Here is a 23,532-nt window from a genome sequence, read left to right as displayed (position 1 = left end):
TTGGTGTTTTCAGTTCACCGCCGCACGAGAGAGAGCTCGCGGGCATATGGTTGCCAGATTGGACATGTTTAGGTAAAATACCGGATAGTATACGAGTTCTTTTCACAGAAAAGCTCTGTTTAGGGGTATTTAAATTACTGAAATCTGGCAACCGCACGAACGCGAGCTCTTTCTCACGCTAGGATGATCTGAAAACACCAATAAACAAGTAAGCTGAACAATCTCCATTTGAGATGTTCTGCTTAAAGTGTCATTCAGTCGGTCTGTGTTCTGTCCGGATGGTCAGGACTCAAGAGCCGCTTCGCTGAACTGCTGTGAGCCGCTGAAATAAGCCAATCAGAGCAGAGCTCAACATTAATATTCATGACTCTTCCAAATAAGGCAAAAACAGAGCATTACATCCCAGGGACAATTTCTAGGGTTGTAAATAGACCTGATAAACTGAATCTCGACAATTTTAGGCCTTAAATAAGCCACAAACCCTCTATGTAGATATCAGAGAACAATTTAACATTTTGTTTCAGATCATTCTAGGTAATCCTTTAAATAAGTTTGGTTTTAGTTATTTGATGCTATAAAAACGGTGTGTGACGTCATGATTGACAGCTGAGGTTGAGTTTCTCTTGAGCTTGTCTTTTTAGGAGGAGATTGGAGCTTTAGCTTTAATTTCTACATTTCCATAACATTTATTTCACCAACATAATGAATAATGAATGGGCACAAGCAGATATCAGTGGGCGGAGTTAGTGTAAACAGACAAAACAAAACATCTAGTGAGGTTCACAGACACCCCGCTCGAGCTTTGATTTAGGAGAAATGCTGTGTGAGTTGGTTGCGGTCTCTGCAATCTTTTTTTGTAGGCTTCCGTGCAAGTGTGTCAGGCACTTTTTTTGTTCGTTTCTAGTCTGTTGCCAAGCTGCCATTGGCTTTGTGGCCTGGAGACATCCTCATTCTGTCTGTTTATGCCTTCTGCTCATTTTCTGCTTCCACGTCCCGTGATTTATGACCATGTAGAGGTGTGCTGTTCATGTGACTTTTGCACAGTATATACATACAGATTTTTATAATCTACTAGGACTGATGGAGTTTGGTCTTTAGGTGGACTGCATAATTAGGCTTATTTTGCCACGCAGAAGTAAAATACTATGATGTACTTCTAATGTTTTACACTTCCGTTTCATTAGTTGGTAGAAAAGGAGTGATCAAACTGTTTAATATATATATTAGGGATGTCACATTACTCAATATAATATTGAACCGTTCAGTACGGCATTCACGATTCAATACGCGCTGGTGAATAGCGTTTTATTTGGTTTTGCATTTAATTAATTATTTCCATTTCTCTCCGTTTGAAATATTTCTCTCAGTTTATTTCGGCTCTGTTTGAGTGTGCCCGTGAGTCTACGCGCTGATATGAGCAAATATCCAATCATATGCACTAAGGTTAAGAGTATTTAGACGTGTTTTAAAGCCTTGCCGGCTTAACATTTCATTCACTTATCCACTGTTTTGCACTGAGCGCGCACTAAACGTCTGTCAAACACACGTGATTACTGTACAGTCTTACTGCGCTAATACTGTCAAACACACACAATGTCTAAAGTGAAAGTAAAATCCTGTGCGTCTAAATATGAGATGTGAGCAGGTCTTCAATTGACAGCAGCAGCCTGTAGTGAACACGCTGTCCTTAAAGGGACAGTTCACCTCTAAAATGATGTTAATAAAAATAAATAAAAAAGACCTTTAATACAGTATCTTTTAAAATATACTTGAATGGTACTGTACATCTATGAGCTGCCACTATAAATCTTTATTTTATATTATTCAATACACTGGGAATGTGTACAGATGTTTTTTTTAGGTAAAGTTTAAATAAGGGTTTTCAAGTCTTTTAAGTAAAATAAAGACATTTAAGTATTGCAATAAAAACATTTTCTCCTAAGGCTAAGTGTTTAGCCTTTTTCTGTTCCAATAATGCTGTGCCTAAGAATAGAATAGCAAAAAAAAAAAAAAAACGTTGTATTGTTGCATCCCTTGTTGTATAATATACACATATATAAATATACACACCACTCCTGAGGTGTTTAACACAGTAGGAGGATGAAATGATGAAGTGGCCGGCTGACATGAGGACATTTTCAATTATTTAGTGCTCTTATTTTTTTATTTTATTTTTTTATAATAATAAAACAGTTTAGAAATAAGTTGATACATAAATAAATCAGTGAAATTGATCCCTAGACATGCCTCTTCTAGTATCTATTAGACTATTAGCAGAAGTGGCTCACCAGAAATCTAACACATTATAGTTAAATACGGCGACGCCACGCTCTATTTGAAAAATAAGGTTATAAGGATAGGATTGCCACATTCAGTTTGTTCTAGAGAAGCACACTTGATGGGATAACTCTTGGATGGCATTGTGTGGTGTAGCATTTAGTTTGTCTTCAGTAGAATTACTGGAACAGCCAAATCCATTCATTAGAAGGAGGTGCACATTTACTCTTGGCCATGGACATGTGGGTGTTTCTGAAGTCCTATTCAGCTGAACTCTTTTCCGATCAGACGCTCTTAATTAGAGGCCACACATTATGAAAAACAGGATATTGCTGTTTTGTTTTTCTAATCTGCAGGGTACACACACACACACACACACACACACACACACACACACACACACACACACACACACACACACACACACACACACACAGCTATCTAAATGGGGATATTGCATAACATTCTAATATTTTTACATACAGATAATTGGAACCCACTTTATATTAGGTGGCCTTAAGTACTATGTACTAACATTATAATTAATCATTTGATTCAATGCACTTATTGTGTACTTACATGTTTTTACATTGTACTTACATTTAAAAAAAAATTACCTGCATGTGATTTCATCTGTAATTACATTTATCAATTGCACAGTTGACACTTCCCTTACATCTAACTCTACCCTTAAACACACACACCACACCTGTCCCTAACCCTACCCATATCCCACTTCAATATCAGCAAAACTGTGTTGAAATACAATATGAGCACATTGACCTTATTTTTTGATGCAAGTACATAGTAGTTAAGGCCACCTAATATAAAGGGGGCAGATAATTGTACATTTTATAACCTAACCCTAACTCACACCCTAAATCTTTCCAGTATGGAAAACTTCTGCATTTCTAAAAATAAAACAATTATAGTTGTATACTAGTTATATATATATAATTATTTTTACAAATGAGGACATCCTCAAAGGGAGTTTTGTGAGATTTTGCTCACTTCTGGGTACACATTTGTTAAAGAGTAACTAAACCCTAAACCAACTTTTTTTAGTTAATGATCTGCAAGACTGGGGCTTCATTAATGCTGTTTATTGATTAGAGTAAATGTTTTGACATTTGGGTATAAAGTGTTTTATTTCTATAATATATGGTGTAAAAACGTCTTAGTGCTGCCCTCTTAAGGTTGAACGCTTTCAGACAAACCCTGACACGCAAATGGTTGCCGTGGTAACAACAAATCCGTAACGTGCTAGACTGCTGGCGTATGTTGTCTAACTTTTATTTGAGGAAATCTGTTGTAATAGGCTATTAGGTTTGAACTTATTGGTCCTGCGCTTTTTTAGTGGCATTCAGTATAAGGATATCGCTGTTCAATGTTTATAGATTAGTTAGTGGTCTCAATCTCTCTTGCGCTGCTGCTTCGCTAGCATGAATAGATGAATGAATGAAGGAGCATCGTCGGCATCGGGAGTTAAAGCAGTTTGAGCCAGCGGCTCGATTGATAAGGCTCTGTGTCTACAGACATTTCAACCTCCTCCACTTCAGATGAAGGTGGTGAAGAAATGTCCTCTACTTTAGATGACCGCTCTGTTGCAAAGCTACTGTCCTCACTCCAGTGTCACTATCTGTCTTTGCGAGTCTGACAGCTGTCAAACAAGTCACTACGGGTCTCAGGTGCAATGACCTTTCAAGTGTTTTAACCATACAGTCCCTGACAAAAGTCTTGTCGCTTATCTATTTTCTAGAAATACCTGATATTAACCTGACTTTTAATTAATTCATTGGTGTTAGAAATAGCTCATATGAAAAGCTAAAACCCTCCCAAATGATGTTTAATGCACTGAAATAAATCATTTTCACAGAAAAGATATTTATCATTTAATCAAGACAGAAAGGTCAAATTTTGGCAAGACAAAAGTTTTGTCGCCTATACAGAAATTGAACAAATTTACTGCAAATACAAAAATATGTCAAATGTAATATCTTGTATGACTTCCATGAGCTTGAAGGACTGCATCCATGCGGTTTGGCAAGGATTCATACAATTTATTGATGAAGTCATCAGGAATAGGTCATCAGGTCTTGCATGCCTCCCAGAGTTCATCAATATTCTTTGGTTTCGTCTTCCATGCGTCCTCTTTCATCCTACCCCACATATGCTCAATGATGTTCATGTCTGGTGACTGGGCTGGCCAACCCTGGAGGATCTTGATCTTCTTCGCCTTGAGGAACTTTGATGTGGAGATGGAAGTATGCGATGGAGCACCGTCCTGCTGCAGAATTTGGCCTCTTTTATGGTTGGGAATATAAGAGGTAGCTAAGATTTCTTGGTATTTTAGTCTATTGATGTTGCCTTCCACCCTGCAGATCTCTCGCACACCCCCATACTGGATGTAACCCCAGACCATGATTTTTCCGCCACCAAACTTCACTGTTTTCTGGGTGAATCTCGGATCCATTCTGGCTCCAGTAGGTCTCCTGCAATATTTGTGGCGACTGTGGTGTAATTCAACAGAAGATTCATCTGATCCACCTTCTGCCACTTTTCCAGCGTCCATCCTTTTAGCAGGCTGTGGGCCTTGGCAAATGCCACACGGTTTTTCAATTGTCATTTGTTTAGTGCTGGCTTCTGGGCACTGATTCGACCATGAAGGCCATTTCGAGACAGAATCCGACAAACTGTTCTGGTTGACACAGGGACTTCAGGGGACCAGGTCTCGTGGAGCTCTGCTGCAGTGGAAAATGGGCTGGCCTTGGATTTTCGAGCCAACAAACGGTCCTCTCGAGCAGTTGTCTTGCGGGGTCTGCCTGACCTGGGCTTGTCAAAAACGTCTCCAGTCTCTTCAAATCTTTTTTTTTATCCTCTGTACTTGACGCTGAGACACATTGAAGGTGTCTGCCACATCAGCAGTGGATCTGGTCTTCAGCCTCTTGATAATCAAAACTTTAGTCTCAGGGTGAATCTTAGGCATGTTTGCAGAGGTCTAGTTGCAGTTGATGTGAAGGTCTAGCGTACTGGGGTTCTTTTTATACACACTTGAGACCTAATTGATCCATTATTAGTCAAAGGTGAACCTCATATGACAAGGCGACAACACTTATGTCTTTGCAAAAATTGACTCAATGGGCTTTACCAAGCTGTGAATATTAGAATACTTTTTGAAAGTTAAGTATTTCACTGAAACATTATCACAAAAGCTGGTGGGATTAAAATGAGCCATTTCTTGTAAAAAAATCTTGATTAGAAATATATTTCAGCGGCACTTTAGGTCAATTTGTACACAAGCGACAAGACTTTTGTCAGGGACTGTAGACTGTAAAACAAATAGACGTAGTGTCCGTGACGGCACTCATAGGATTCAGAAGTGCAGTTCTGAAGCGTAAAGTAGAGACGAGCTGCCCGTCGCCATCTTAGCAGCGCCACCTCACGCGTCACTCCCGGATAACAGGAAGTGGGCAAAGAGGCTGGATGTGGGCGGAGCTTAGGTGATGCGATGACTAACAGACAGCGGATAAACGGCTATCCACCTGTCAATCAAAGTAACCACGCTCTTAATTATGCAGAACTGTAAGGCTTTAAATAATGTAAACGAATGAGTTATAATAAAAATTCACCCCCCTCACAGTTGTCATGAAAGTCAAAATTAGCCGTATAGACCAAAACCACAATTTGTACCAGGCTGTAATTTTTTTTTTTTTTTTGCTGTTAAGTTGGTCATTTTAATATGGGGCTCAATGACATTCTGCTCCCTTCTGGAGCCTGTCCCTAGTGGCCAGTCGAGGCATTGCAGTTTAAGTCACTTCCTTATTGGCTTCAAGAGAATCTGGGGAGGTTGCCTCTTGGTTTTAACCGGCCTTTCTGCTTAGTCATTAATCACTTCTCCATTGTGAAGGTCTTGTCAATTATTTAAAAGCTCTTTTGTTTAATTAGCCATTAGATCCACTTACATGACACGTCGTCGATCAGAACTTTTGTCTTTGTGTTTGGACATGTCAAGCTCATTCAGCGAGTTCCAGGAAATATGCAGCCTATAATAATGCGCAGCAACTGAACGTGTGACACATCTTTCACCACCTTTCCTTCCAGCTCTTGAATGAAGGGAGATTACGACTGTGGATTTGGGTCAGGGTGCCTGGACCAATCCTAAACTTGCTGAGCATGACTAGATCAGATCCAGATATAACATGAGCGCTTCTATCTTTATAACCGGCTCATAAGTACAGCATGTTTACATTCAGCTCTCATTCAGTGCCAGACTAAGCAACATTTGCAATAACCGTTTCTTTTTTGTGCACTTATAGTTTCGCATGCATGTTTTATGATTATCATGACATAAGCAGTCAAGCTGGTTTTGTTTTAGCAACACTGCTGTATCCATCTGATGTAGAAATTGCTGATTATCGTGGAATATCAGAGATTAGAAGTCAAAACCTCATAGTTTACCGCTGACCTCATGGGGAGACGTAATGTGTGCCGAGTTCATGGGCATGTGACGTCTTTTAAATGTTTTACAGTCGATTGGACATTTGGTCCTAATGTAACCTGTTGATTCAAGCAGAATGAATGTGACAGTTCTGTCTAGATGACGTGACGTTACAAACACGCTGAACAGGAAGGGTGAGGCAGACGTGTGGTCGACACCAGCACATGCTAAACTCATGTGTCTTCTTTTCTATTCTAATGATCTCTCGACTCTCCCATGTCTCTTATGTTTCTTCATCATCTCCTCGTCTCTTATTTTCTTGTCTTAACTTATTTTGTCTCTTCTCATCTCATAGTTTGTCCTCTCATTTCTCGTCTAGTCTCATTTCTTCTTCTCGTCTACTCTCTTGGTTATTCTCCTCGTCTCTTCCATTCTTGTCTCGTATCTGATCTCTTCTTGACGTTTCTTCTCCTATCTCTTCTCATCTAGACCATTTTGCCTTGTCATGTTTCTCATCTCTTGTCATCTCATTTTTCTCTTCTCGTCTTTTTCACGTATCTAGTCTTTTCTCATCTTCTGGTTTATCTTCTCATCTTATTTCTCACCTTGCCCCTCGTCTTTCCTCATTCCTCGTCTCTCTTGTGTCTCCTCGTGTATTTTTGCCGTCGTTTCTCAGCTTATCTTGCTTCTCATTTTGCCTCATCTCATAGTTTGTCTAAGCAGATCTCGTCTCATCTTATCCTTTGTCTCTCCTCATAGTATCAGTCTCTTTTCTCACTTCATCTTGCTCTTGCTAATCTGTCTTCCTTAATCTTTCGTCACATTTGTTGTCTTCGCTCATTTCTTCTTGTGCCATTATGTCTCTCATCTCTCCTCACTAGTCTCTGCCTAATGTCTCTGTCTCTGTCAAGGCTTTATTTGTGCTCATTGTTAGCGTGTACTACGACTGTCTCTGGACTGTTACGAGGTAAAATGATCTCATCCATAATTGACGAGTCTGGGGAGATGCTGTTATCAGCTGTTTGTGCGTTTCCTAGAAAGCAGTAATTCCTTTCTGGGTGTAGCTTTACGTCTCTGGTCCAAGCTGTCCTGTTTTTGGCTAATGTTCCTTTGTTGCTAAAATGGTTATCTGTGCACAATAATACATTCTTCCGAATACAACCAGGTTTGCATATACAGCAAATAACTAACAGTTGTGGGTGAAACTTTATTACAACTTTAGTTATTCTGCTAGATTATAAAACTACAAATTTAAATAAGCCTATTGTCACTGTCCAACGGAAACCTCTTATTTTAAACACAAAAATACATTGGCCTCATGATCAAAATCTCATGATACAAAACATGAAGCTATGCGCAAGATATTTAAAACTGTACTTTTACTTCAACATGATGGCAAATACCAAATAAGGGCTCTATCATACACCCTGAGCAATGTGATGCCAGGTGCAATGCAAGTGTTTTTTGTTCGTTTCAGCCTGACGTAGGGCTGGACAATAATTCAATATCAATATATATCGCGATATAATTTTTTTCAATAACGGTGATATGATTTTTAAACACATTTCCGATATTTCGATAAATACATTACAGCATTCCTCACTGACTGACGTTCAGGGCGCAGCCGTCAGAAAGAGCAGAACATGATTGGCTACTTGCGCGATGACGTACACCACAGAAACGCAGTCAGTGCTCAGCAGTAGTAGGCTGATAGATCCAACGCGGCAAGTTTTAGCTACAAAGTTTCCCTGACCGGCCGCAACACAAATGTGACTGAACGAACTTCCACAAGTAAGGAGAAAGAAATAGTTGATAAGAGAAGAAAGACTAACGTTAATTCAGTGGGGTGGAAGTGGTTCGGCGTGTCCCCCGCACTTTTAATAAAGTGTATTTTCATCCCCCGCACATTTACTGGGTCTCACCGGTCCTAGTCGACCCGCTCCGAGCGGGATTCGAAATGGCATTACCTGGAGCGAGGGCGGGCAAGTTAACAGGGACGCTATAGACCGCTTTCTCTAACCTCGGTTGATTGCGCGCTTCTTGAGGTCACGGGCAAGTGTAGCCTATACATAGAAACCAACGTGAATACATCAAGATTTAATTTCAGAGACAAAAAATAATCTATGCATGACCTGTCATTTTATTCGTATCTAAATATGAGGAGGACGCTCTCTCACAGAAAGTCCAAAAGCGGATTCGTAGAAACTTACTGTCACTGGAGCTGCAGCTGAAGGAAAACAATCTTTATGAGCTGAAAGGTGACTACGACAGTCAGACGATTGCGACAATATATGAAAGCAATGAAGCAGCATCATGAGCAACAAAACTGTTTTCAACACTGATAATAATCATAAATGTTTGTTGAGCATCAAATCCTAATATGAGAATGATGCGTGACACTGAAGACTGGAGTAATGATGATAAATTCAGCTTTGATCACAGAAATAAATGACACTTTACTATATATTCACGTAGTGAACAGATGATGTAGATCAGAATAATATTTCACTGTATTACGTTGTTTACTGCATTTTTAATTAAATAACTGCAACATTAAATATATGCTATAGTTTTGCATAAATGGAAAATAGAGCGCTATGAATTGTTCTTCACTGAAATTTAAAACTGAAAAGAAAATGCTCAATAAACTCCGTCTGCGGCAGGAGCACTGTACGCTGTGAAGCCGATCCACCATCTGAAGCAGATCCATCTGCTAGAATATTCTGAGTCTAAGAGTTCTAAAAGCACTTTTGTTTAATCTATATTAAGAATAATATAATCAGCCTATATTATAGTTTAAACTTAAAGATATTGATATTAATAAAGTGAGAGTCTTATGTTTATTTGATGTTGATTTCACATTTCTTTTTCATATAAAGGCTAAATACAAATAAAAGGTGAACATTAATTTATTTGTACTGGTTTTATTTCTAAAAAATTATATAGTTTTATAGGAGGACTATTCATAGACTTGGCAAATACATTTTTCAGAAGTTTGTAGGTACAGACGTCCTTTGTGGCAGTTCTTAGTAGTTTTTTCTAAAGCTTTTATATAATTCATATCGATATCGGAATTATATCGTATCGACCGAAATTAAGAAAAATATCGTGATATGAATTTTGGCCATATCGTCCAGCCCTAGCCTGACGCAGTTATCATTTTCACGTCCAGCTCCACGTTGTTTAAATAGCAAATGCACTCGCGCCCATCTTTCCGCCCGTGGGCGTCCTGGTCTGAAAATCAGGTGTGTTCAGGCGCATTGCTGGTGTGTTTCTATTTTGAGGAACTGAAAACGACTGGTACTGCAGTTTTTTTTGTTGTGTTATTTAAAGGAAGTAATGGTATTATGTGCTGATAGGCGGGTGCACAATGTGCATACACTACAGGGAGTGCAGAATTATTAGGCAAATGAGTATTTTGACCACATCATCCTCGTTATGCATGTTGTCTTACTCCAAGCTGTATAGGCTGGAAAGCCTACTACCAATTAAGCATATTAGGTGATGTGCATCTCTGTAATGAGAAGGGGTGTGGTCTAATGACATCAACACCCTATATCAGGTGTGCATAATTATTAGGCAACTTCCTTTCCTTTGGCAAAATGGGTCAAAAGAAGGACTTGACAGGCTCAGAAAAGTCAAAAATAGTGAGATATATTGCAAAGAGATGCAGCAGTCTTAAAATAGCCAAGCTTCTGAAGCGTGATCATCGAACAATCAAGCGTTTCATTCAAAATAGTCAACAGGGTCGCAAGAAGCGTGTGGAAAAACCAAGGCGCAAAATAACTGCCCGTGAACTGAGAAAAGTCAAGCGTGCAGCTGCCAAGATGCCACTTGCCACCAGTTTGGCCATATTTCAGAGCTCCAACATCACTGGAGTGCCCAAAAGCACAAGGTGTGCAATACTCAGAGACATGGCCAAGGTAAGAAAGGCAGAAAGTCGACCACCACTGAACAAGACACACAAGCTGAAACGTCATGACTGGGCCAAGAAATATCTCAAGACTGATTTTTCTAAGGTTTTATGGACTGATGAAATGAGAGTGAGTCTTGATGGGCCAGATGGATGGGCCCGTGGCTGGATTGGTAAAGGGCAGAGAGCTCCAGTCCGACTCAGACGCCAGCAAGGTGGAGGTGGAGTACTGGTTTGGGCTGGTATCATCAAAGATGAGCTTGTGGGGCCTTTTCGGGTTGAGGATGGAGTCAAGCTCAACTCCCAGTCCTACTGCCAGTTTCTGGAAGACACCTTCTTCAAGCAGTGGTACAGGAAGAAGTCTGCATCCTTCAAGAAAAACATGATTTTCATGCAGGACAATTTTCCATCACGCTGTGGAGTACTTGCCAAGTACTCCACAGCGTGGCTGGCAAGAAAGGGTATAAAAGAAGAAAATCTAATGATATGGCCTCCTTGTTCACCTGATCTGAACCCCATTGAGAACCTGTGGTCCATCATCAAATGTGCGATTTACAAGGAGGGAAAACAGTACACCTCTCTGAACAGTGTCTGGGAGGCTGTGGTTGCTGCTGCACGCAATGTTGATGGTGAACAGATCAAAACACTGACAGAATCCATGGATGGCAGGCTTTTGAGTGTCCTTGCAAAGAAAGGTGGCTATATTGGTCACTGATTTGTTTTTGTTTGGTTTTTGAATGTCAGAAATGTATATTTGTGAATGTTGAGATGTTATAATGGTTTCACTGGTAAAAATAAATAATTGAAATGGGTATAAATTAGTTTTTTGTTAAGTTGCCTAATAATTATGCACAGTAATAGTCACCTGCACACACAGATATCCCCCTAAAATAGCTAAAACTAAAACTTCCAAAAATATTCAGCTTTGATATTAATGAGTTTTTTGTGTTCATTGAGAAAATGGTTGTTGTTCAATAATAAAATTAATCCTCAAAAATACAACTTGCCTAATAATTCTGCACTCCCTGTATGATTATTACACACACAGGGACATGCGGCAGCACACAACCATTTTTAAATATTGAAAATAAATATATGCTGCTCGCATATAAATAGTGAATCTGCCGTGTCGCGAGCGCAACTGGCTTTTCAAGGGAATGGGAGATGAGACTCTGGTTTATTGGACGTTACAGACTGTTTTTCCTGCCATTAAACTAGCAAAAATGAATTTGGACACGCCCTAAGTGCACCTTCACATCTTCTGCTCAGATCATTAAAATAGGGCCCGTTGACTATTCTTCACTCTTCAAATACATAAAACGTTAGCCTTTATGGACATAATGTTTCTTGAGTAAAGAAAACGCTGTACTTACTCAAACATCAGTTTATTTACTAGGGGTGTGATGAGACTAGATTTTTCCTCAGTATTTTTAAGAAGTCCACAATGATGAAATACATGACTAGAAACTGAAAATAGTTTGCAGGTGTATTTGAAATGTTTTAACTAATCAACTTGTAATTAATGTCATTTAATTTCTACTTTCTGAGTGTGAATTATGATATGCAGTACTGTATTCTTTCCTGGATGATTGTTACTTCAGACCTTTGAACTGCACATGAGCTTCTTATCTGAACCCCTTCCTACTAATTGATCATAGATATTAAGGGCAAGTAATAACCATAATCAAAGTACTCAATATTCATTGTATAAATAAAGACACATTTTTTTCTTCAAGCATGATACAGAGCTAAGAAATGGTTATAACTAGATAGCTTACATATTGAGAGATATTTCCATGCCTCAGGGAGCCGCTTTCAAACAGCGGGATTGAAATCGCGTTTGAATGTGCGTTCCCTTTTACTTTCAGTTTCGCGGTCGCGCGTATACTCTGTGATTAGGGAGCGGTTGGTGGAGTTTTTTTAGAAATAAAAACAGATTAGATGCGTAATATAAACTTCACCCTCACACTCCGTCATCAACAGGTCATGAGAATATGAAGTGAGACAGCTTTTCATCTCAACAGGAAATCTCGTCACAGTTTAGTCTCGTGAAATATCGTCATTATTTACTATTGCATTACAAAGATCTCCAAGCTGTGCATGGCACTTTCTAAATGGAGACGGGTGAAGTTATGAGGTTTGACTGACAGTTTGAGGAGCCAGCAATAATAGAAGAAACAGGCTTGCATGTTGGCTCCACCGGTCACTTATCTTATAACTGTTGCCTTTGGCCACCATTGTGTTTGTCCTGTCAATGGCTTGACTCTCACTTTGTTCTTGTAATGCAACTTTTTGAGACCTTTGGCTGCACTGTCAAAGTATTGACTCTCAATTGTCTGTTCTTGTAATTGCCTGGTTTGTTGGAAATCCACCCTGGATGAAGGAGACTCGCACATTGGAAGGAGCGTTTTAGTTTGTTGACCCATCAGTGTCATTGATGCGCTGCTATCTACACCTTGAGTTGGTGTAATACAACATTGCTAGGTAAGGATCCGCCCCAGCTCTTTTGGCTTTAGCCATGAGTCTTTTCCATTAGTTTGTGGATATCCCGGTGAGGACATTTTGTGTGTGTAAAGTCCCCGGCTTTGCTGAATTTCTTCCAATGAACACTTGGGGCCATTGTCCAAAAACACTATGTCTGGAATTCCATATCATGCCTTTAATTTGAGTGTTTTCCAAGTGATCTGCCTCTCAAAAGTTGGACAGATAGTCCACTGTGACTGTTGTCCCATTTATTGAAATAAAACAAGTTTGTTCCAAATTTTTCCCAGGGATAAGTTGGTTCTTCATAGGGGCTTCATGTCTCTTTCTTTTGTTTCAATCCCCAGATTGAACAGATGCTGCATTGTTCCATAAATGTTTCCAATTGTGCATTCATGCCCAGCCAATATTCCAGGCTCTTTTTAGACATCCTTCAATCCCAATTTGTGATGAGTGGATTCTCTGCATTATTTCTGATCTCAATTCTGTTGGTATAATCACTCGCTCTCATCGAAAGATTATTCCATTTTTACACTTAACTCATCTCTAATGTTGAATTACTTGACCACATCCATGGACAGGTCAGCCCTGGAGTATCAAGTTTTTTCAATGACTGGAGTTCTGTTTCTAATTCTGTGGCTCTTTGTATTATCTGTAGTCTTTCCTTGGACAGAAACAGATAAGACACCATGTTTATAGGCTCTACTTCTAACTCCTCTAGGCCCCTAGGCATCCTGTTCTCTGCAGTAGGCTCTGCTCAAAGTATCCGCCAGTAGAAGGTGTTTGCCTGGACAGTACTGGAGTCTCACTTGATACCACTGAAGATGCATAAGCATGCGGTGTAATTTCTTCGATATACTCAGAAGTGGTTTCGTCATTATGGTCTCCAGTGGTTTGTGGTCCGATTGTACCAATCGACCGTAGGTGAAGTGATGAAACCTTTCCATTCTATACACAACCGCCATCAGTTCCTTTTCTATTTGTGCATAGCCTTTCTGGGTTTCTGTTAAAGATCTTGCTGCCCCCAATCCACCCTCTTGTCGTGTCTCTGACCACTTCCACGCCGCATCTTTCTGAGTCAGTTGTCACATGTCAAGTCAACTTTATTTATATAGCGTTTTTACAATGATGATTGTTGCAACAAAATATGTCGTTCTGGAGAAAACGGTGATGTTATCAGCTCATTTCAATATATCATACAGCGACAATGTGGGCAGATCAGTGATATTGTTGCTAGAGTTTATTTAGAAATTCATTTTATTTGGAAATTTAGTTGAAAACTTAGATCTAAATTTTAGTGTCCCCAAAGGTTTAGTGAGTGCTGAGGCAAGGCTACAAAATTTTGCAAGGTAATTGACCATGCGCAGAAAACATCACACCCCTGTAACATCAGTGGCTCTGGGCATCTGCTTAATGCCTGACACTTTTTCTACCTTTACTCCTTCTGAGGTGAGTAGGTGTCCTATGTAGGGAGCATCCTTCAACATCAAGCGCCTTATTTTCTGGATTCAGTTTCACATGGCATATTCTACACCTGTCCATCAGCATCCTCATATTATTGTCATGATCTTGTATTGCCTCCTCATCAATGTATCCTTTCCCTACAGCTAGTATATCATCTGCAATGATTTTTACCCCTGGAATTCCTTCCATCGCCTGGTTTCCGTGGCTGGACTGATTCCTGTTGGCATTTGTAGCCACCAATAATGTCTCATAGGTGTGGCAAATGTTGTGAGGAAACTGGATTTTTTCCTCTAATTCCACATGCCAAAATCCATTTTTCACTTCACAGACTGAAAAAAACAATACTCTGTTCAAATCTGGCAGTACATCCTCAATTGTGGGTAATGGATAAGAGTGGTTTATCTTGAGCGCTTTGTTGAGGGGCTTCCGAACGATACACACACACGCAGCTGTCCAGAAGGTTTTAAAGCACAATTTATACTTCTGCGTCGAGTGTATGTCGTAGGCTGTGTTTGGCCTCTCCAAAAATGTAACAACGCGTCAATTATACGCAGATGATTGGTGATTTATTGGTCTTCCAGAACCCCTCCCTCAGGTCTATAAATAAAGAAATCTGCGATAGTAGTGCGTGTGTTCAGAAATGATAGTTTCATCCTATATCTGCTATATAACACAATATTTTGTAGTGCAGAGATTCATGTTAGTGAATAAATACATAGATCCGCTGTGTATAGTTTATTTATTTTCTCATTAAAACCAAAGATGTTAATCAGTGATTGTATATCAAGAACAGGGACACATCACAATGGGTGCTTTTCATTTTGTGATTTTGACAGAATGAATAGTCTCCGCAACAGAAATCAATTGAAGCGCGACTAGCTGAAAACAGCAGCCATGAGCGTTCTGCATGATTTCACAAACGCATTCAGTGCCAGATCGCCTCTTATGTTACTGTACTAATCAACTAGAGATGCTTAATTTGTATTACATACAAAAACTTGAGGTGCAAGAAAAGCCGCTATCTGCCGCCATCACTGCTGATAGTTCGGGTGCGTCTTAAATTCATGCAATGACAGTGTAAACAAGTCACTTCTTCAGCGTTTGCCTTGAGACTGAAGGTTACCATCAACATGCCCGTCACACTGCCCACTAGCGGTCTGCATGTGTAATTACATATTGAGGCGGACAACAATGCAGAAATGCTTAAAGCTACACTGTGATAATTTCCCCCATCTAGCGGTGTAAAGGTATATGACCATCCAGTGAATAATAGTTTCAGTTCCTCTCAATTCTGATTTCGTTTTAACTCCTACGGTGGCCGATTTAGTCCAAGATTAACATGGCAATCCTCCTCTTCACATTCGACACGGTGCCATCGAGTGTTAAAACGCGAAAGGCGAAGCTTGGATTTACGGGTATGTCCCTCTTTGGCTACTGTACTTTCAAGATGGAGGAGCAACATGGCGACCGGCATTCGAACCTCTCACCCGTATGTATTTTCAATGGCATATTATAAACTTACCAGAATACTTTATTACTTGAAAGACGTAAATATACATTAATGAGCACATATATTTTTGAAAGAACTAAGTGTTTTTAGCTAAGAATAAACTAAAAAAGTTACACAGTGTAGCTTTAACTTGTGTCCTAGAGGATATGGCGTAGGTCCAATGCAGACGTATAAATCAGCCTTCCCTATGCTGCTAATCCAGTCTCTGCTCCTTTCAACAGGAGCTATGATGCCTCTCCTTTGCAAGTCTGCTAGGTTTTATTTTGACGGGTTCATAGAGAGCTGTGCGAACTCTTCTTTGGGTAGCTTTACTGGTTCTACCTGCTCATCTTTATCCAGTTTGAGCTTTTCTTCACATTTTCTGTCTCCTTCAAAAACATCTGGATAGTCCTGTTTTATTTGTTCTGCAGTCCACTGCTTTAACTCTTCTCTGCTGTCATCTACACCCATGATGTTTTAATGAATAACATTAATCAGCTACATTTCCTGGCATGCATTACTGCCCAGAATGGGTCTATATGCATCTTTCTCCACTACAATAAACTTTAGTTTAGTATTCTTTCCCATAGCGTGGGTTTTTAACCTGAAGTGTGCACTTTCCAAGTGGTGTGAGTGTGGTCTAGGTTGGTTGTGGGGCTGTATCTGTATACCTTTTATTAGATTTGCTGGGATTGCATTGCATTTGGCACCACAGTCTAACTGGAATTGTATTGACTTTTTGTTGACCTGCAAGACGGCTTATACAGCTGTACCGTGGTCAGGGTCTCCATTCACAATGTTTATACGGCCTTCCACTGTGCTCAAGGTTATACTCAGCACTTCATCTTGACTTTCTGAATCCACATCCACCTGATCCATTGCTAAAACTACCTTTTTTTCTGCTGGTCCGCATGCTTTTGCATGCCGCTGCAAAGTGGTCATTCTTTCCACATGATTTACACTCTTCTCATGTTTTGGACCACAGTATCTGCATTGTATGATGCCCCATTCCCATGAGGGTTCCCCTTTTTCTCTGTGTTTCTCCTTTGTAGACATGGCATGAAGTGTTGCTGATGTCTGTGTCTTGATAACTTTGGCTCTCTGTCTAGACAGCTCTGCAGATCTTCCTATCTGTAAACACTTTTCCAAACTCAGATCAGACTCTCTGAGCAGGCGCTATCTTAAGTGTGAGTCCCATGTCCCACACACAATTCTGTCTCTAATGAGGTGATCTGTGATCACCCCAAAATTGCATGCTGCTGCGAATTTCCTTCATTCAGTCGCATATGTAGCCTGACAAGCCAGACCCACATCAAGATGTTTGGTCTGGAAACTCACCATTGACAGCTCAATCCGAGGGGCGGGATAAATGGTTGTCTTTCAAACTCCCTCTGCACGCGATAGGATAGCGCTACACCAACCAGAGCAACGAAGGTGAAGCAGAGCTCGCTGACTGATTAAACATGCGCCGTATCCAGTCGGCTAAACTCCGAACACATCTTCCCTTTTTAAGAATGACTTCAGTGCCGTTCTTTGTTCTTTTCTCAGAGGAAAGCTTAACTCCAAGTCTTCCAGAGTCGCGGTCAAAGCTGATTCGAAAGACCGCCGCCGTTCGCCAGTTTCTGTGTTTACTAGAAGCACGCAAACGCAACTCGGCCGTCGTCATTATGGCCCCGCCCACCGACTCTATATACGATGTGATTGGCCCGACCAGAGTTTGTTGTTTACAGCTCAGAAGGGTATTGAGAGTTGCTAGATGACACTCACGAGCAGATTAAATTTGCTGCCACTAGGGTGCGTCTATATTTCTAGCATATGTGTCTAGACTTTACTCTTGACCCTTGTTGCGAGCCTTGTTGTTTTTTTATTTATCTTTCAACAGTCTTATTTTTCTTGGAATCACAAAATCCATCCAACTTTGCTTCGATCACGTCATCGATCATTAAGCCTTCTATATCAAACTCCAAGAGTTTGGCTCACTTCTCATCCTTTTCTCCAGTTAGGTAATGTAGAAGTTTCCATTTATAATCATCCGTTTTGTCTTCCATAGTCAGATCTACATACAAATTAAATTATTCCTTCCATCTTTTCCATGCAATCGCCAGATTACAGTCATCAAAGTCTATTTCCCCTGGTGGTTTCAATGCTCTCTCCATCCTGCTAGAGCTATTATTGCAGGTAACGATCAATCCATTTACTCACATTGATTTTGCGAAATTGTGCAAGTTCGTGTAAGCTTCACCTTGAGTAGCGGTTACCCACCACACAGTTACGTTCCTACACGGAATGAGAATCAACGATTCCCCCCGGGGTTTGTCTTTACTGACGTGTCCCGCTGCCAGCATGTTTCAATATTATGTATATATAATAATGGAAGAAACAGGCTCACATGTGGTTCCATCAACTTTTACTTCCTCATTTTCCCCGCACCACACCCACAACACCAGGCGCGTCCCAAGCATAATAAAAGTCTCATGCAACAACTTTACAATATACATATTGTTACAGTCATAACCTCTTTTAAATGCTTTTTTATTGGTTAAATATTTGTAAAACTCACACACAGATGTAAAGGATGACCAGTAGCATTCATTTTGTAAAACAATGACAAAATATAGAGATACAAGGTTTTGTGCAATATATTCTTATTTGTAGCATTTTTTTAAAAATTTTTTTTTACTTATGTTTATATTTTACTCATACATATTTTTTGGAATTTGATAATTTTCCAGCACACATCTGACAATCTGTCATGGCCCAGTGGTTGGGAAACAATGCATTAATAGACTGTTGGGGATAGGTGATGAAAGGTATCTTTTCCATGGTAATTCAACGTAATTTTTGTTGGCAGAATAAGTTATAAGACATGTAGTTGCAAAGATATCTATAGTCAGTAGAATGTCTGTTGGGGAGCATAAGCATTAACCCCGTAGGGGCTTTTTGTCTTACACTGTGTCATAACTACACAGGTATCAGGTACAGGTATCTTTTCCTTGTAAATTCGAGTTTTTGTCCTAACCAGCCACATTGGCAACACGCAATGATTCTTTTCTTAGAAACAGTTTCTGTTTCTGCGACAAAACAAGAACAAAACATGGCACTGATAATCTTAGGTAATGTTTATGAGCTTTATTTTATGTTAAAAGCATGTAATGTGACTTTGAATATCACTTAATGCCCACAGCTTTGTAATGTAGTCGTACTAAAAACAAAAATGTATAATTCACCGTAGATATTTATTTTAGAGTGCCGTCAAGATTAATCTCTGAGGGCGAGAGCCCGTCCAGCTGTTCTGATTGGCTGTGTTTTTTGATTGATTTTGTCGCATCTCGTAGTCGTGTCGTGTCTGGTGTGGACAGACAAATAGCTTGACGCTGAAATCTTTTTTTTGTAAGACATGTCTTATGTCCATGTGTATGTCTGAAGAACTAGTCTGTCCAACTAGCTATTACTTAAGTCTAATCTAAAAAAAACATGACCTGTTAGCCTGACAAGCCAGAACCACATCAAGATGTTTGGTCTGGAAACTCACCATTGGCAGCTCAATCCGAGGGGCGGATAAACGGTTGTCTTTCAAACTCCCTCTGCACGCGATAGGATAGCGATAGTGAGGAGGCTTCCTGAGGAGGCATGAGCGAGGATACCTGGGCATAAGTGAATCACTTGTTACTCGTCTTCAGTACGTGCAAAATGCTGCAGCGAGATTTTTAACAAATAATAGAAAACGAGATCACATAACACCTGTATTGATAACCCTTCACTGGCTACCTGTTAAATTTAGAATACAATACAAGGTGTTAATGTTTGTTTTTAAAGCACTACATGATAGAGCCCCAGCGTATATAAAGGACATGTTAATCCCATACCAGCCTCAACGTCCGTTACGTTCTTCCCAGAACATGCTCTTAACCGTCCCTCGATCTCGTCTGAGGCGTAGTGGAGATCGCGCCTTCTCGGTCGCGGCCCCGGCACTTTGGAATGAGTTGCCGCTATCTCTGAAATCCTTGCAAAGCTTGGACACTTTTAAAAAGGACTTGAAGACTTTTTTATTTCATCAGGCTTTTGGCGTCTGACTGGGTTGGAAACTGTGAGTGATTATGTGATTATGATTATGTGTTTGATTTTTGGTGTCATGTGATACCTTGACTTTGTAGTTTTTTGTGTGTGTGCGTTATTGTAAATTGTTGTATCTTCTGATGTTGTTTTATACTCATGGACAGCACTTTGGTCCATTCTAATGGTTTTGAAAGTGCTTTAGAAATAAAGTTGAGTTGAGTTGAGTTGAGGATACACAGGAGTATCCTTTGCGGAAGTGTTTTATCGACTAAACGTGACGCAAGCATTAATTCTCCTCCCCCTTCACATCGTGCCACAGTTTATTCACTATTATTATTATTATGTTTACATGTACAAGACACAAATATTTGTCAAAAAAAGAACGCCTGACAGTTGCAGAATAATATCAGAGCACAAGAAAATGAAAGAAACAAATAAAAACTAATACCATATAATGAATAAAAAGCAGTTAATAACTGGAATTCGTTGTTAATAAAAACTGGTAATATTCATTAAAATATGGACAAATGTGGTATTTTGTGGAGGTTGAAGCTTATAATATGAATAGTTATCTCTAATGTTCAAGAATCCTGACTAAATCCAGCGGTGCAGTCATCATTAACTGTTGTGATGTTAAAGGGAGTGATGATATCAATTCACTTGATTCAATTCCTGCGTCCTCGCGTCTTTTCCTCTCGTCTTTCCCTCGCGTCCTGGAGGGGCGGAGCTAAGGACAGAGGAAAGGAAACGAGGATGCTCAAATAAGAATTGGGAAGCATCCCAGATGATGGGGATCGCTGCGGCACCATGCAGGAGGCAAACAAAGTTTTTCAGGCACTTCTGTGGACACACCAGGGTCGGCGCAGTAGTCATATATATATATATAGATAGATAGATAGATAGATAGATAGATAGATAGATAGATAGATAGATAGATAGATAGATAGATAGATAGATAGATAGATAGATAGATAGATAGATAGATAGATAGATAGATAGATAGATAGATAGATAGATAGATAGATAGATAGATAGATAGATAGATAGATAGATAGATAGATAGATAGATAGATAGATAGATAGATAGATAGATAGATAGATATAGTGTGCTTTATAGAGTACATATGGTTTCAAAGCAGCTTTACAGTGATAATAGGAAAATTATGCATTTGGGCTGTTATTCAGCTGAAGTCAGTTCAGTGTTGGTTCTGTTCCATCAATTATTAAATTAATTTAATCTTTAAAGCAGTTCTGCAAAAAGTGTCATCTTCCAGAACAGTTTAGTTCTCATACAGCAGTGTGAGTGCAGGCAGATCAATAATAGTGTTGAATAATAAGTGCCCTCAACTAAGCAAGACAGAGGCAACAGTGACAATGAACCCAAACTCCATCAGGTGACTGAATGAAAGAAAAAAAAAAACATAGGAGAAGCCAAGCTCAGTCGTAGGACCAGTTCTCCTCAGGCCAAAGAACGGGGACAATACGGACATCACTTTTGGCCACGACTGTGCAATAAATCAGGGATCTGAATGTGACTCCACTGCCCCCTGCTGACCAAACTGAAGCTATTTGTTTAAGCTTAGGAGATCAGTGGGCCGGCTGAACACAAATATTCAGATAAGATACACATCATTTAATTAACCGTTTGCCTCAGAATATTTTAAAACATATTTGCACATTTTGAATTGTTATTTTTCTGGCACCATGCAAATATTACATATTTTCTTGGATGTACATGATGCAGGCCTTGATTTAAGCTTTAAAGGGGTCCTAGAATGCCAATTTTTGCGAGATTTAAAATAAGTCTCTGATGTCCCCAGTGTGTATGTGAAGTTTAGCTCTAAATACCCCACATTTATTTTTATAGCATGCTATAACGCTCCATTTTTGTGTGTGTCCCTCTAAGCACAAATGAGCTGCTGCTGTCAGCCCCCATTCTAGAAGAGGGCAGAGCTTCAAGAGCTCATGTTAGCAGCTCTGTTTACCTCACACACACACACATGAACATGTCCGATACTGTCCAGCCTTATATGTCAAACCAGAGTCTGACAATGATGAGAGACTTACAAAGAAGTGACAACATGTAGAATGAGACGTTTCTGAATGCTTAGTTGATGAATTTATGGAGCTGATATAGAGTTAACTTGTTAATTGCAAGTCATTGATTAACATATTCTGTCATGATAATCTATAAATGGCTTGTGTGGGAACTGTTGTAGGATGCACAAAGCAGAGAATATGTGACCCATCTCGGAAACCAGTGATACAAATCGGCCCTACTTTCGAGCAAAATGAAAAAGAAGCATTTTGTTTTTAAAAGGTGATTTTTGCTTTTTTGCAGAATGTGTTAGTTGAGATCACGAAGAAGCCTCTCTGTGTTTGAGATGGCAGTATCGGTATATTTAAAAGCGCACATTTTGAGGTTGAAATTGGCTTGTTTTTCTGAGATTCTAGCTTGCAGTGGGGGCGTGTCATTGTCTGTGTGGATTTGCATACTGGATAAGCCGGCTTGTTATTGCCCCGCCCTCCAAGGGAAGCGTGGCTACTTGTTATGCGTTGATGAAAGCGACATAATAAGACTGAATAATATCTCTAATCTACAACTGAGCGAAGATGAAAAAGAGGAAGAATGTATCGGACTGGCGTCAGACAAGTTAGACCGTAAGATATCAGAGGCTTTAAACATCAAAGTTTGTCGTTTTGAGTTCATTCTAAGAACATGTACACATGCTCTCATGTTTAGACCTTTCCACACCTACCTATTTTTATTAACTGTCATTTGAATTGTAATCATTAGCGAGAACGGCTGAGAACTGCAAAACTTTAGAGGCTGTTTTCTCCCCTTTAAACTTTTTTAAATGCCTACATTCAAATGGCCACAACTTCTCCAAATATTATCAGCTACACATTGGAAAGCTTGGAGACTACGCTTCAAGAATCTGTGAATAACTCAAATGCCCGAGACTTGTGACCCCACTTTCCGTGATTGGTGACATATCTGGTGCATGAGGAGAGAACGGGTGTAGTTTAGTTTAATTACAGTTATAACTTATGTTGTCATTGCTTTATGACATGCATTTGTGTTGGTACTGTATTGCAGTAAATGTGAAAAGAGGGATGGACAATTTGAGCGACTGCCAAATTTGCTCAACTCATCCCATTCTCAACATGGCCTTTATTGTGTGTTCCTGGGGGCCATTGATGTCACCAAACTTGTTGTAGTCCCTACCAGCCATTTGTTGTGGTCCTTAAAAAGCGATTTCTGTAGAATAAAATATCTCCCTTTGCTTTGAACTCTGAGTGTCGTAACTAAGATGTTGCTTCTGCTCAAACAGTAGCATTATACACTCACTAAAGTAAAAAAAAAAGGGTAATCATAATCACCCACCACTTAAAAAAAAAACTGCAGTCACA

At 39.7% G+C, this 23,532-nt stretch overlaps 1 protein-coding gene across 1 annotated transcript in view; it reads left to right on the top strand.

Moving 5' to 3' along the window:
* slc9a8 (solute carrier family 9 member 8) overlaps nucleotides 1-23,532 on the top strand; it is a 79,268-nt gene that overhangs the window by 46,771 nt on the left and 8,965 nt on the right. The gene's annotated exons all lie outside the window — the stretch shown is intronic.

The sequence above is a fragment of the Pseudorasbora parva genome, chromosome 6, assembly GCF_024679245.1.
Source record: "Pseudorasbora parva isolate DD20220531a chromosome 6, ASM2467924v1, whole genome shotgun sequence".
NCBI classification, from domain to species: Eukaryota; Metazoa; Chordata; class Actinopteri; order Cypriniformes; family Gobionidae; genus Pseudorasbora; species Pseudorasbora parva.
Note: the sequence above shows the minus strand (reverse complement) of the source record. Positions and strands in the feature narration are given on the sequence as shown.